The sequence below is a fragment of the Mus musculus genome, chromosome 4, assembly GCF_000001635.26.
Source record: "Mus musculus strain C57BL/6J chromosome 4, GRCm38.p6 C57BL/6J".
Taxonomy (NCBI): domain Eukaryota; kingdom Metazoa; phylum Chordata; class Mammalia; order Rodentia; family Muridae; genus Mus; species Mus musculus.
Genome location: NC_000070.6, coordinates 122,626,644 through 122,639,676, shown reverse-complemented (window position 1 = coordinate 122,639,676; position 13,033 = coordinate 122,626,644).

The window sequence follows — 13,033 nt, the reverse complement described above, 5'->3', positions numbered from 1 at the left end:
TTTATTTGCTTGCTTTGTTTTCCAGACAAGATTTGTCTGTGTGGCCCTGGCTGTCCTGGAACTGGATGTATAGACCATATCTGCCTCTGCCTCAAGAATGCCAGGATTAAAATCCTGTGCCACCATCTCCTACATACATTAAATTTTTAAAACTTTATTTATTTAGGTTACTGTGAGCCTGGTGGAGAACATGATGATGATGAAGATGATGGTGGTAATGATGATGACAATAATGATAAAGTCTCTCCATGAATCTGGAGCTCACAATTGATCTAAACTTGCTGATTGACAAGCCCCAGGGATTCTTCTCTGTCTACTTTCCCAGTGCTGATTTTATCAGATCACTGCTACTAGATATTTAGTTTTTTAAAGAAAGGAAACATACATTCCAGTGCTCAGTTTATTGTGCTTGCATGAAAGCACTTTACTGACTGAGCCATCATCTTTCCTACTGCTTCTAATTAATAAAGATGGTGTGGTGGCAAGTGTCATTATACCAGCACTCAGTAGATGGAGGCAGTAGTATTTGAAGATCAAGATCAACCTTGGCTACAAATGTGATTTTTAGGCTAGCCTGAGATACATAAAAATGGTACCTCAAAAAATAAACCAGGGATCCAACTTGGGTTTGGAAATATACTATTCAATTGAGACTTTGATAAAAGATTTTGATCAAAATCAAAAGTGGCTAGAGAAGCTCAGTGTAGTGACACATGCCTTTCATCTCATAATTTTTTGAGCCGGGACATGCAGATTTCCAATTTTGGGGGTAGCCTGTGATTCATATATATATAATTTCCAGACTACATAGTGAGAACATGTGTGTGTCTATGTGTTCGGAGGTTAGACATTGGAGAGGGGATGAGATAAAAACATGGCTTAGTGGCTAAGAGATATTTACTTTTTTTTATAACTATGAGAAGATTTACTAAGCTATCTGAAACTCCAGTGAATATTCTTAAGGCAATCCCAGAACATTTGGAAGAACTGTGAACACAGCAGTGCTATGCATCACATTTTGAACTCTTGAGACACAATCTAACTGAAAAAGGCCAATCCTATCTTCAAAGAACTGCTTTGTATCCTGCTCATGCATATAGCTACTCCCTTCCTCTTTTCTCCTATCTTTGAAAAGTTTCCCAGTCTGTAAGAGAGGCATCCTTGCTTAGTGTGAGCTCTTCTCAGGTTCTCTGAAATAAACACACCTGTATTTTGAGTCCAGTCTCCTGACTTTTTTTTCCACATGATTTCCTAACATGGTACTCAATCCTGGGACAGGAGCAGGGGATCCTTTTACAACCCTTGGAGCATATGCACCAGCAGTGAATCCAGGGTCAATCTTTGCATCCTACCTGAACTATACCCTAAGTTAGTTCCATTTTGTCTCTGACTCTCCACTTTCTCCTATTAAGCATTCCTCTATCAGCCACATGCTTTGAGGATTGTGGCAGTGTGTTTATCCGGATTGCTGGGTCCTGGCATGGGCAATTCTCCAAACACTTGGACTTGTTCCTCCAAGTGTCCTCTACCCCTTAATCCACTTGGTTTTATCTTTTCTCTCCCTTCCCCTCACCCTTTGTTCCTCCCTAGATTTTACCCCATAATTGTCCCTTCTTTAAAGGTCACTCAAGGTTTCCAGTCAGATATCCAGCAGGAGGCCATCTTCTGATCTGTGAAGAGATGAGTGTCTTTGGGTAGAAAACTTCTTTAAGACTTTCTCATCTGATTTTGCTCAACCCTTCTCTTATGAGAGGATCATCAGTCTCCTGAGTTAAAAGCTAAGGATGTCCCATTTTGTAACAGACACCCTAACTTCTCACCCCTCTTGGCTTAACAATATTCACAATTCCAAAATAGAAACCAGAATATAGTACTTAGTTGCATGTGCCTCACCATTTCAGTGTCTCTGTCCATGTGAGACCTTAGGTAAGGTCCAGAGAGACAACATTTTCTTTGGTACTTTACTGTAATTTCTTTGTCACTTTACTGTGTGAGGTGGTGGCTGTATGGGAAGGAGGTGAGGGTGGGGTGGGGAGAGAGCCCGAGTCTGGCCAGAGTTCCAGTGCTCTGGGCAGGTGGACGTGGGAGGACTGCCAGACACTTTCCACTTGGCCCTGGGTAGGCATCTAAGCCACTGACCTCACACGGTGGGGGGTGGACAAGGGGCAACCCCCAAGACCAGGGTCCCCAGGGCAACACCCTTGGCCCTGGTAATATGGGAGAGAGGGCAGAGGGAGAGAGGTTCCCATGCAGGTGAGAGTCTTTAGTCCAGTTCATGCCTGGAGCACAGGAAGGCCTTCTGACAGGAGATTAGGTATGGATTGTTAGGAGAAAGCCTATCCCATCATCCAAGCACAGCAGGCCTTGATGGTAGGTCTATGGTATTAGAGCTTTATTGTAGAAAGGCAGGGGGAAAGAGGAAAGGTAAAAGAGAGAGAGACCAGTCATGGCCAAGAGGAGGGAAGGGGGAAAGAGAGAGAAAGAGGAAAGGCTAGTGTAAGATGTTAGAGAGAGAGAGAGAGAGAGAGAGAGAGAGAGAGAGAGAGAGGAGAGGATGAGGAGAGAGAGTAAGAGGGAGAGAGTAAGAGGTTAGAGAGTAAGGAAAGTAAAATCTTAAGAGATTGAGGTGAGAGTGTAAGAGAGTGAGGAGGGGCCAAGTAGCCCTTCTTATGGTGGGCTTTTTATCTTGTTGCTAAGTGACTGGGAGGAGTCTAGCCTGAAAGTCAGAAGATTGGAACATTGTCTACGTGACTACTAGCCACATGCTTCTTTTGTGGGGGATGTGGGGACAGTAACTTTGACAGGAGCCAGGAGTCCAGGAGACATGAGGGAATGCCTTCTGTCCCATGTAGGTTAATTATCACCACTGGGTTTCACTGGGGTTCACAACCTCAGCTTAACTGGAGACTAGGCCATCTGTACATAGCCCATTGCTCCACATTACTGTACTTGGAAGAAAAGGCCCTGTGAAAAGAAGACAAGTGTCTGCCTGGTGTTGGGACTGGGGAAGAGAGACTTGATTTTCATCCTGGGCTAGACATGGTAGGGTGATGTTTGTTCAGTGTCTTAAAGAAAAGGTAGGATTTGAATGGATAAAGATGAAATTATACAGGGGAAATCATTAGTTAGTAGGAGAAAGAGAAAGGTATCTTATGGGATATCTAGTCAGAGTTTCCAGACAGTCATGGACAGGAATGTCCTGGGTTTATCATAGATTTGTGGTAATCTGGCTCCTTCCCATGTGAACTGCAGTCTGGTTTATAGCCATAGACTCTTGTTCCTCAGGATTCTTCTCTTTAATACATTGTGTTTTCTGTGACCAGATTCTCTCACTTATTCTAGAGCCATTGTCTCATTTACCTGTTCATTTTTTTTAAAACATTAAAAATAGCAAAGGGAACCTCTTAATTAGAATGTATCCATTGTATGGTGTAATTCTACAGCACTGGCTTTTATTATTTTGTTTTTGAGAGTAGGGTTTTCCTGTGTATCTCTGGATATCTTGTAAATCACTATGTATACTAAGCTGGGCTGGAATTCAGAGATCTCTTGCTTTTGTCTTCCAAGTGCTGCTTTAAAAGACATGTGCCACCATACCCAGCTGACACCAGATTTTTTTCATGAAAGCTTTGAAGAAGGATTTTAAGAGCAGGATTAAATGCAAAGTAGGGATTCAGAGGAGAGGAAAGTCTTGGAAGAGGAGCTCCTAGAGGGGAAGTGAGGCTGATTCCATACAGCTGTGTAGAGGTTCCATGTACTTGCCATTTGTGAGGCAGGTAGGAAGGGAATGATGTTGTAGAGTGAATGAGTTGCAAGAGGGCAATAGCCTGCAGATCTGTGCTGTAGAGAGAAAGATGAATGAAAGTTGGGGGAGGGTTGTTTATAGCCTCTGTGGAAGTCAGAGATGGAGCATGTCCTTCAATGAAATGGATTATGTGTCATTTCCTTGGAAAGAGGACCTTGGCAGTATGGAGATGAGGGAGAGCTATGGACTTTTATGTTTGGATAAACAGACAGACCTAGTAGTCTAGTAGTATACGTAGTAGTAGACCACTGTCAGAGGACAGTGGGTAATTGTCTACCCCTCCTTAGCTCTGGAAAAGGATCATCCTACCAGTCCCCATGCAGATTCCCTTGAGTTCATGGACAAAAGACACAGACATATACACAGTCCATTTTCAACTTGCCTTTGGCACAGTTGCTGGGTGCTACTTATCTTCCACTTGGAAAAGTGTGCCTTATTAGTAGTCTTAGTTCCACATCTCTTCACCTGCCCTCAACTTTAGTTGCTTAGTTATAACTAGTCTCTGCTAACCCCTGACCACCTGCCTGTAGGAGTGGTCTGTGTGGACACTCTTTTTCAAAGTCTCACATGGCTTGTCACTCCATAAGAAGCATGGGAAACTCTGCTCTCCTCTCTTCAAGTCTGTCTGCTTGCCACCAAGGACCCACAAGTCCTGCCTATCACTTCCACCCAGCAATTGGCCCATGATTTCTTAACTGACAGATCAAGATCCAATTGGGGAACCAGACCTTAGCATCAGAACTGCTCACACACCTCACCTTTTCTGTCCAATAAAATCTCTTCTAATAGACATAAATTGGACAAAACCATAACAATTGTGTAAACGACACAGTATGATATACAAATAACATCCCACCCATCATATTGGTTAATTAAATTTAATACTCTGCCATAATTCCCAACTTAAAGAATTATGATTCTATCACTAGATTATGTTTAGATGTTAACCTGGACAACCATCTGAAAATCATGTCTCCCAGTCTATAACTTCTCTTTCAATGTTAAACAACTTGAGTTTTATTATGAGACTATAAGTAGTCTTTATCCCCATCAGAAGCCCGAGAATGACTTAAATATTATCTGGGTATATAGGAAACACCAAACAGCTTCTTAAACCTAAGCAATTGTAGAGACAACTGACTACCTGGACAGCCCCCTAATTCCTCAAAACGTTGGAGCATTATCTTTAGCCTTTTGGTTCAGGATCTTCTAACACACCTTTGCAAAGCAAGATTACGAAGAGCTGATTACTCTGTCTTGGCAGAGCTAACAGTCAACTATTCTACATAATGTGTCATTTCCTGGAAAGTATTGTCTGCAGATGAAATAGGCAATTTCTGCCCAGTGGCTACTTTGTCATGATAAGCAACCTTGCCTGGAGGTGAAGATGCTCAATTTCTTTTTTGAACCACGTAGGGAGTGCTGTCAGGAGCAGACATGTTTCATTGTCAAATGATTAAATAATATTAATTGACACATTCTGTGGATATCTGACATTTTGAAGACTATCTATCTATCTATCTATCTATCTATCTATCTATCTGGTAATCTGAACTGTTAAAACTTGGCTACTGTTAGTTATTTATAGTTGAGTAATATTGAAAACATCTTATAGTTAAATCAGAATCTAATATAACCATAAGTTTGTTATATGGCTCATAATTTGTGTTGCTTAATCATCTAAAATCAGTTTGTAATAGTAGTTATTAGAAAGACTAGGTCTAAGCTTTGTATTCTGAAATGAGTTGCAGAGGCACAATGCTTATCTAAGAGTAATAATATTAATCTCAAATTTTGTGTCAACATAATAAATTCATACCAATGAAAATCTTAAAACTGTATCAAAATAAATTCTGTAACACTGTAAGAAATTGTAACTAACTTTGTATAAATTATAAAGGTTTCTATCAATTAAGAGTATGACTACACAATGCTTTGTTCAAAGATAAAATTTAGTAATTTATCCCACCTATTTCCTTCTGTTCAAAATTATGACCATTCCCAAATTATCCCTTAAAATGACAACTTTTGTATAATTTTTATATTACCAGATCCCCAAACCCAGGTAATTGGACTGACAACTCTCCATAACTTCTTTCTGCTGAAAAGAGGTGATGGAAAATTCTTTAAACGGGTAGAGAGGGGAAGAAAAATTAGAAAAATTGGTTAGATTTATGAAAGCTAGTTTTAGCATTGGCTATCCAGTCTCCATATACTTAGAAGGTTGAGGACTTGACTGAAGTCCTGACTAGATCCTTCTGAAAGGATGAATGTGACAAGATGACCCAGAATCCATGTCAGTCACTGCAACTGTCTTGGCCAGCAACAGGAATCAGAGGTCCAAGGAGGCCAGTTTAGCATCTCTGAGGATGGGTCTCACCAAATCTGTATATTCTGTTGTATATATCTCACAACCAAAATTTTAGGACTATTAAGATATTTGTATGATGCTCATGGATTGCCAGGATCAACATAGTAAAAGTGGCTATCTTGCCAAAAGCAATCTACAGATTCAATGCAATCCCCATCAAAATTCCAATTCAATTCTTCAATGAAATAGAAAGGGCAATTCACAAATTCATCTGGAATAACAACAACAACAAAAACCTAGGATAGCAAAAACTCTTCTCAATGATAAAAGAACCTCTGGTGGGATCACCATGCCTGACCTAAAGCTGTACTACAAAGCAATTGTAATAAAAACTGCATGGTACTGGTATAATGACAGACAAGTAGACCAATGGAATAGAATTAAAGACCCAAAAATGAACCAACACACCTATGGTCACTTGATCTTTGACAAGGGAGCTAAAACCATCCAGTGTAAAAAAGACAGCATTTTCAACAAATGGCACTGGCACAACTGGTGGTTATCATGTAGAAGAATGTGAATTGATCCATTTCTATCTCCTTGTACTAAGGTCAAATCTAAGTGAATCAAGGAACTCCACATAAAATCAGAGACAGTGAAACTTATAGAGGAGAAAGTGGGGAAAAGCCTCAAAGATATGGGCACAGGGGAAAAATTCCTGAATAGAAGAGCAATGGCTTGTGCTGTAAGATTGAGAATCAACAAATGGGACCTCATAAAGTTTCAAAGCTTCTGCAAAGCAAAAGACACCGTCAATAAGACAAAAAGGCCACCAACAGATTGGGAAAGGATCTTTACCAATCCTAAATCAGATAGGGGACTAATATCCAATATATAGAAAGAACTCAAGAAGGTGGACTCCAGAAAATAAAATAACCCCATTAAAAAATGGGGCTCAGAGCTAAACAAAGAATTCTTACCTGAGGAATACTGAATGGCTGAAAAGCACCTGAAAAAATGTTCAGCTTTCTTAATCATTATGGAAATGCAAATCTAAACAACCCTGAGATTCCACCTCATACCAGTCAGAATGGCTAAGATAAAAATTTCAGGTGAGAGCAGATGCTGGTGAGGATGTGGAGAAAGAGGAACACTCCTCCATTGTTGGTGGGATTGCAAGCTTGTACAACCACTCTGGAAACCAGTCTGGCAGTTCCTCAGAAAATTGGACATGGTACTACCGGAGGATCCCACAATACCTCTTCTGGGCATACATCCAGAAGATGTTCCAACTGGTAATATGGGCACATGCTCCACTATGTTCATAGCAGCCTTATTCATAATAGCGAGAAGCTGGATAGAACCCAGATGCCCCTCAACAGAGAAATGGATACAGAAAATGTGGTACATTTACACAATGTAGTACTGCTCAGCTATTAAAAAGAATGAATTCTTGAAATTCTTAGGCAAATGGATGGAACTGGAGGGCATCATCCTTAGTGAGGTAACCCAATCACAAAAGAACTCACACAATATGTACTCACTGATAAGTGTATATGAGCCCAGAAAATTAGAATACCCAAGATACAAGATACAATTTGCAAAACACATGAAACTCAAGAAGAACGAAGGCCAAAATGTGGACAATTTGCCCCTTCTTAGAACTGGGACCATCCATACATGGAGTTACAGAGACAAAGTTTGGAGCTGAGACAAAAGGATAGACCATCCAGAGACTGCCATACCCGGAGATCCATCCCATTATTAGCCTCCAAATGCTGACCCCATTGCACACACCAGCAAGATATTGCTGAAAGGACCCTGATATAGCAGTCTCTTGTGAGGCTATGCCGGGGCCTAGGAAACACATAAGTGGATGCTCATAGTCAGCTCTTGAATGGATCACAGGGCCCCCAGTGGAGGAGCTAGAGAAAGTACCCAAGGAGCTAAAGGGGTCTGCAATCCTATAGGTGGAACAATAATATGAACTAACCAATAACCTCGAAGCTCGTATCTCTAGCTGCATATGTATCAGAAGATGGCCTAGTCGGCCATCATTGGGAAGAGAGGCCCCTTGGTCTTGCAAACTTTACATGCATCAGTACAGGGGAACACCAGGGCTAAGAAGTGGGAGTGAGTGTGTAGGGCAGTGGTCCGGGGAGGGTCTGGGTGATTTTTTTGATAGCATTTGAAATTTAAATGAAGAAAATACCTAATTAAACAAAATAAATTTGAAAATATCTAATAAAAATAAATAAGCAAATAAAAGTATTGTATATTGTGAAAAAAATTTTTTGTATGAATTGTGCAGGGTACACCAATTGGTTAAGGATGAAATTATGTTCCTTGTTTGAACATGTGAGAGTCAGTTGTCTTGTTTTATGAGTTAATTTTATTAAAAAGCAATTATCATAAATGTTCATTAATACCATGTGAATGATGGTACTAAGAATCTTTACTTGTCCTCTTGACTCTCTTGAATTTTTCTAGTTCTTCTGGGGGCCTCACCCTGTCTTAGTTAGGGTTTTACTGCTATGAACAGACATCATGACCAAGGCAACTCTAATAAGGACAACATTTAATTGGAGATGGCTTATAGGTTCAGAGATTCATTCCATTATTGTCAAGGCAAGAGCATGGCAGCATCCAAGCAGGCATGGTCAAGGCAGACCTGAGAGTTCAACATCTTCATCTGAAGGCCTCTAGTGGAAGACTAACTTCCAGGAAGCTATGATGAGGATCTTAAAGCCCATGCCTACACTAACATACCTACTTCCAAAGGGCCACACCTCCAAATAGTGTCACACCCTTGTCTGAGCATATACAAACCATCACATTCCATTCCCTGGCTCCCATGGACTTGTTCAAACACACGAGTTTATGGGAGCCATATCTAGCCATAGCATAATAAAAAGTACATTTAGTATAACTTCTAAAGTCCCTCTTGTCTATAGCAGTCACAACAATGTTAAAAGTCCAAAGTTTAAAATATTTTCCAAGATTCATCTGATCACTTAACTGTAATTCCCAAAGAAAGACAGGAAACCAGAACATTCTTTGTCCCAGGCCAGCCTTGAACTTAGAGATCTGTTTGGCTTTGTCTCCTGGGATTCGAGATGTGTACCACCATGCTTGGATCTAAACTTAGCTGGGTAGGATCTTGCCCCCAAATCCCATAATCTGTTATCTCATAGAACATAAGGTTCAGTTTCATTTCACTTCCTGGTGCCCCTTTAATGCTTGAACAATATGTTTTATATTTTTCCTTCCTAAGTTTTCTATGATGTTTAAAACTATTTTTATGAGATTTAACCAAAGAACAAAGTCTCTGCCTGGCTTTTTTGAGACTTCCTTTGCCAATTCAATTAATATAAATCTCTTTGCCTTAGACTCCATTAGACTCTTTAGACAAGAGCAAAAGCAGTCACATTCTTCACCAAAATAACACAAAAACTGTCTCTAGGCCACATTCTGAAATTATTTTCCACGGAAACTTCTTGATCCAGGGCTGCACAATTCAAATCATATTCAGGAACAAAGTCTTCCATATTCCTACTGGAATAGCCCATTAAGCCCAACTTAATGCTTGGGCTTTCCACGGCTTTCCAAAGTCCCAAAATCTATATTCTTTGAAACTAAATCATGGTCAGGCCTAGTGCAGCAATACCCCACTTCTGGTACCAACTTTTGTCTTAGGGTTTTACTGCTGTGAACAGACACCATGACCAAAGCAACTCTTATAAGGATCATTTAATTGGAGCTGATTTACAGGTTTAGAGGTTCAGTCTAGTATCATCAAGGCAATAGTATGGCAGCATCTTGGCAGGCATGGTTAAGATGGAGCAGAGAGTTCAACAGCCTCAATGGAAGGCTGCTAGTGGAAGATGGACTTCCTGGCAGCTAGGATGAGGGTCTTAAAGCCTGTGCCTGTAGTGACACACCTACTTCAACATTTATAAATACTGTCACTCCCTGAACCAGTCATATATAAACGATCACACCCCTTCCATATCTGACCCATAACACTCTGTAAGGGGTAAAGAGCCTTTTCTCCTTTCCTGTAAATATAAATGCAGAGCCTTTCTCCCCCAAATAGCATGTTGTTGGTCCAGTAACCAGAAATCATTAAACATTTAGCTTGTCCTCTCTTCCAGAGGAATTTTAATACAACCACCACACTCAAAATCACACTCATTTTGATAATTAAAACAAGTAAAAGCAAAGAAAGCAATATTATAAATAAACATCATCTGTTGATAGAGCAATCTCAGGACTTCACATGGCTGATCACCTTTTCTCCATCAGAAGTATGGCTAAGTCTTCTCTCCACTTATTGTGTCTCTCTGCTTGCCTCCTGGGATCTGGAATTCCCACCTATCCCTTCTACCCAGCAAGTGGTCCATGGCTTCCTTACTGACAGATCAAGAAACAATTGGAAACAGGACTTTAGCATCAGAACCATCTGCACACACATCTATGGGTGAGCATCCAGCTCTCAGAGCACTGTGAAGACTTCTAAGGAAGTCTTAGACAGACAATAATAGGCACCAAGAATATGGCTTCTTACTGGGTAGTCCAGCTGGCATAGTGTACAAAGAGGTCTTGGCTGGTGAGGTGGGTTTAGTCAGAGTTAGATGGGCAAAGAAATCTTTCTCAACTATAGGGAGCACACACAGGTGCAGTGTAAGCTTCTCATAAGGAGACAACTTGGGCTGAGAAGTTGCTAAAATATAAGGCATTTTAAAGTGTCAATTGAGACATCTTGGTTCCGGGACCCCGCCTAGTGTATCCTGCATAGGTGAGAGTGCAGAATACAGAAGCTAACAGCTTCTGGGACAGGCCAAAGCAACTCAGCCGCGGGACAGGTCCTGTTTTGGGCCTTTGTCTTCGGCCAGGAGGGAGGTCCTAATGCCAGATATCTGTGCACCTTGCCTGTAAGAGGAGAGCTTGCCTGCAGAGAGTGCTCTGACAACTGAAACTCAGATGAGAGAGCTAGTCTGTCAGGTATGCTGATAGACCCTAACAGAATCACCTGAGGAACAAGCTCCAATCAGAGACAACTAAATCAACTAACTCCAGAGATTACCAGATGGCAAAAGGTAAATGTAAGAATCTTACTAACAGAAATCAAGACCACTCACCATTACCAGAACCCAGCACTCCCACCTCGCCCAGTCCAGGGCACCCCAACACACCCAAAAAGCTAGACATGGATCTAAAAGAATATCTCATGATGATGGTAGAGGACATCAAGAAGGACCTTAATAACTCACTCAAAGAAATACAGGAGAACACTGCTAAACTGGTAGAAGATCTTAAAGAGGAAGCACAAAAATCCCTTAAAGAATTACAGGAAAACAGGACCAAGCAGGTGATGGAATTGAATAAAACCATCAAAGACCTAAAAAGGGAAGTAGACACAATAAAGAAAACCCAAAGTGAGGCAACACTGGAGATAGAAACCCTAGAAAAGAAATCTGGAACCATACATGCAAGCATCAGCAACAGAATACAAGAGATGGAAGAGAGAATCTCAGGTGCAGAAGATTCCATAGAAAACATGGGCACAACAATCAAAGAAAATACAAAATGCAGAAGGATCCTAACTCAAAACATCCAGGAAATAGAGGACACATTGAGAAGACCAAACCTACAGATAATAGGAGTAGATGAGAATGAAGATTTTCAACTCAAAGGAATGGCAAATATCTCCAACAAAATTATAGAAGACAACTTCTCAAACCTAAAGAAAGAGATGCCCATGAACATACAAGAAGCCTACAGAACTCCAAATAGACTGGACCAGAAAAGAAATTCCTCCCGACACATAATAATCAGAACAACAAATGCACTAAATAAAGATAGAATATTAAAAGCAATAAGGGAAAAGGGTCAAGTAACATATAAAGGCAACCCTATCAGAATTACACCAGATTTTCACCAGAGACTATGAAAGGAAGAAGAGCTTGTACAGATGTTATACAGACACTAAGAGAACACAAATGCCAATCCAAGATACTATACCCAGCCAAACTTTCAATAACCTTAGATGGAGAAACAAAAGTATTCCATGACAGATCCAAATTCACACGTTATCTTTCCATGAATCCAGCCCTTCAAAGGATAATAACAGAAAAAAAAACCAATACAAGGATGGAAACCACGCCCTAGAAAAAGCAAGAAGTTAATCCCTCAACAAACCTAAAGTAAGACAGCCACAAGAACAGAATGCCAACTTTAACAACAAAAATAATAGGAAGCAACAATTACTTTTCCTTAATATCTCTTAATATCAATGGACTCAACTCCTGAATAAAAAGACATAGACTAATAGTGGCTAAAAAACAGGCCCCAACATTTTGCTGCTTACAGGAAACCCATCTCAGGGAAAAAGATAGAAACTACCTCAGAGTGAAAGGATGGAAAACAATTTTCCAAGCAAATGGTATGAAGAAACAAGCTGGAGTAGCCATTCTAATATCTAATAAAATCAACTTCCCACCCAAGGTCATCAAAAAAGACAAGGAGGGGTACTTGAAACTCATCAAAGGTAAAATCTTACAAGAGGAACTCTCAATTCTGAATATCTTCGCTCCATAAACAAGGGCAGCCACATTCATTAAAGAAACTTTAGGAAAGCTCAAATCACACATTGCACCTCACACAATAATAGTGGGGGACTTCAACACACCACTTTCACCAATGGACAGATCATGGAAACAGAAACTAAACAGGGACACCCTTAAACTAAAAGAAGTTATGAGACAAATGAATCTAACAGATATCTACAGAACATTTTATCTTAAAACAAAAGGATATACTTCTTCTCAGCACCTCATGGTACCTTCTCCAAAATTGACCACATAATTGGACACAAAACAAGCCTCAACAGATACAAAAATATTGAAATCGTCACA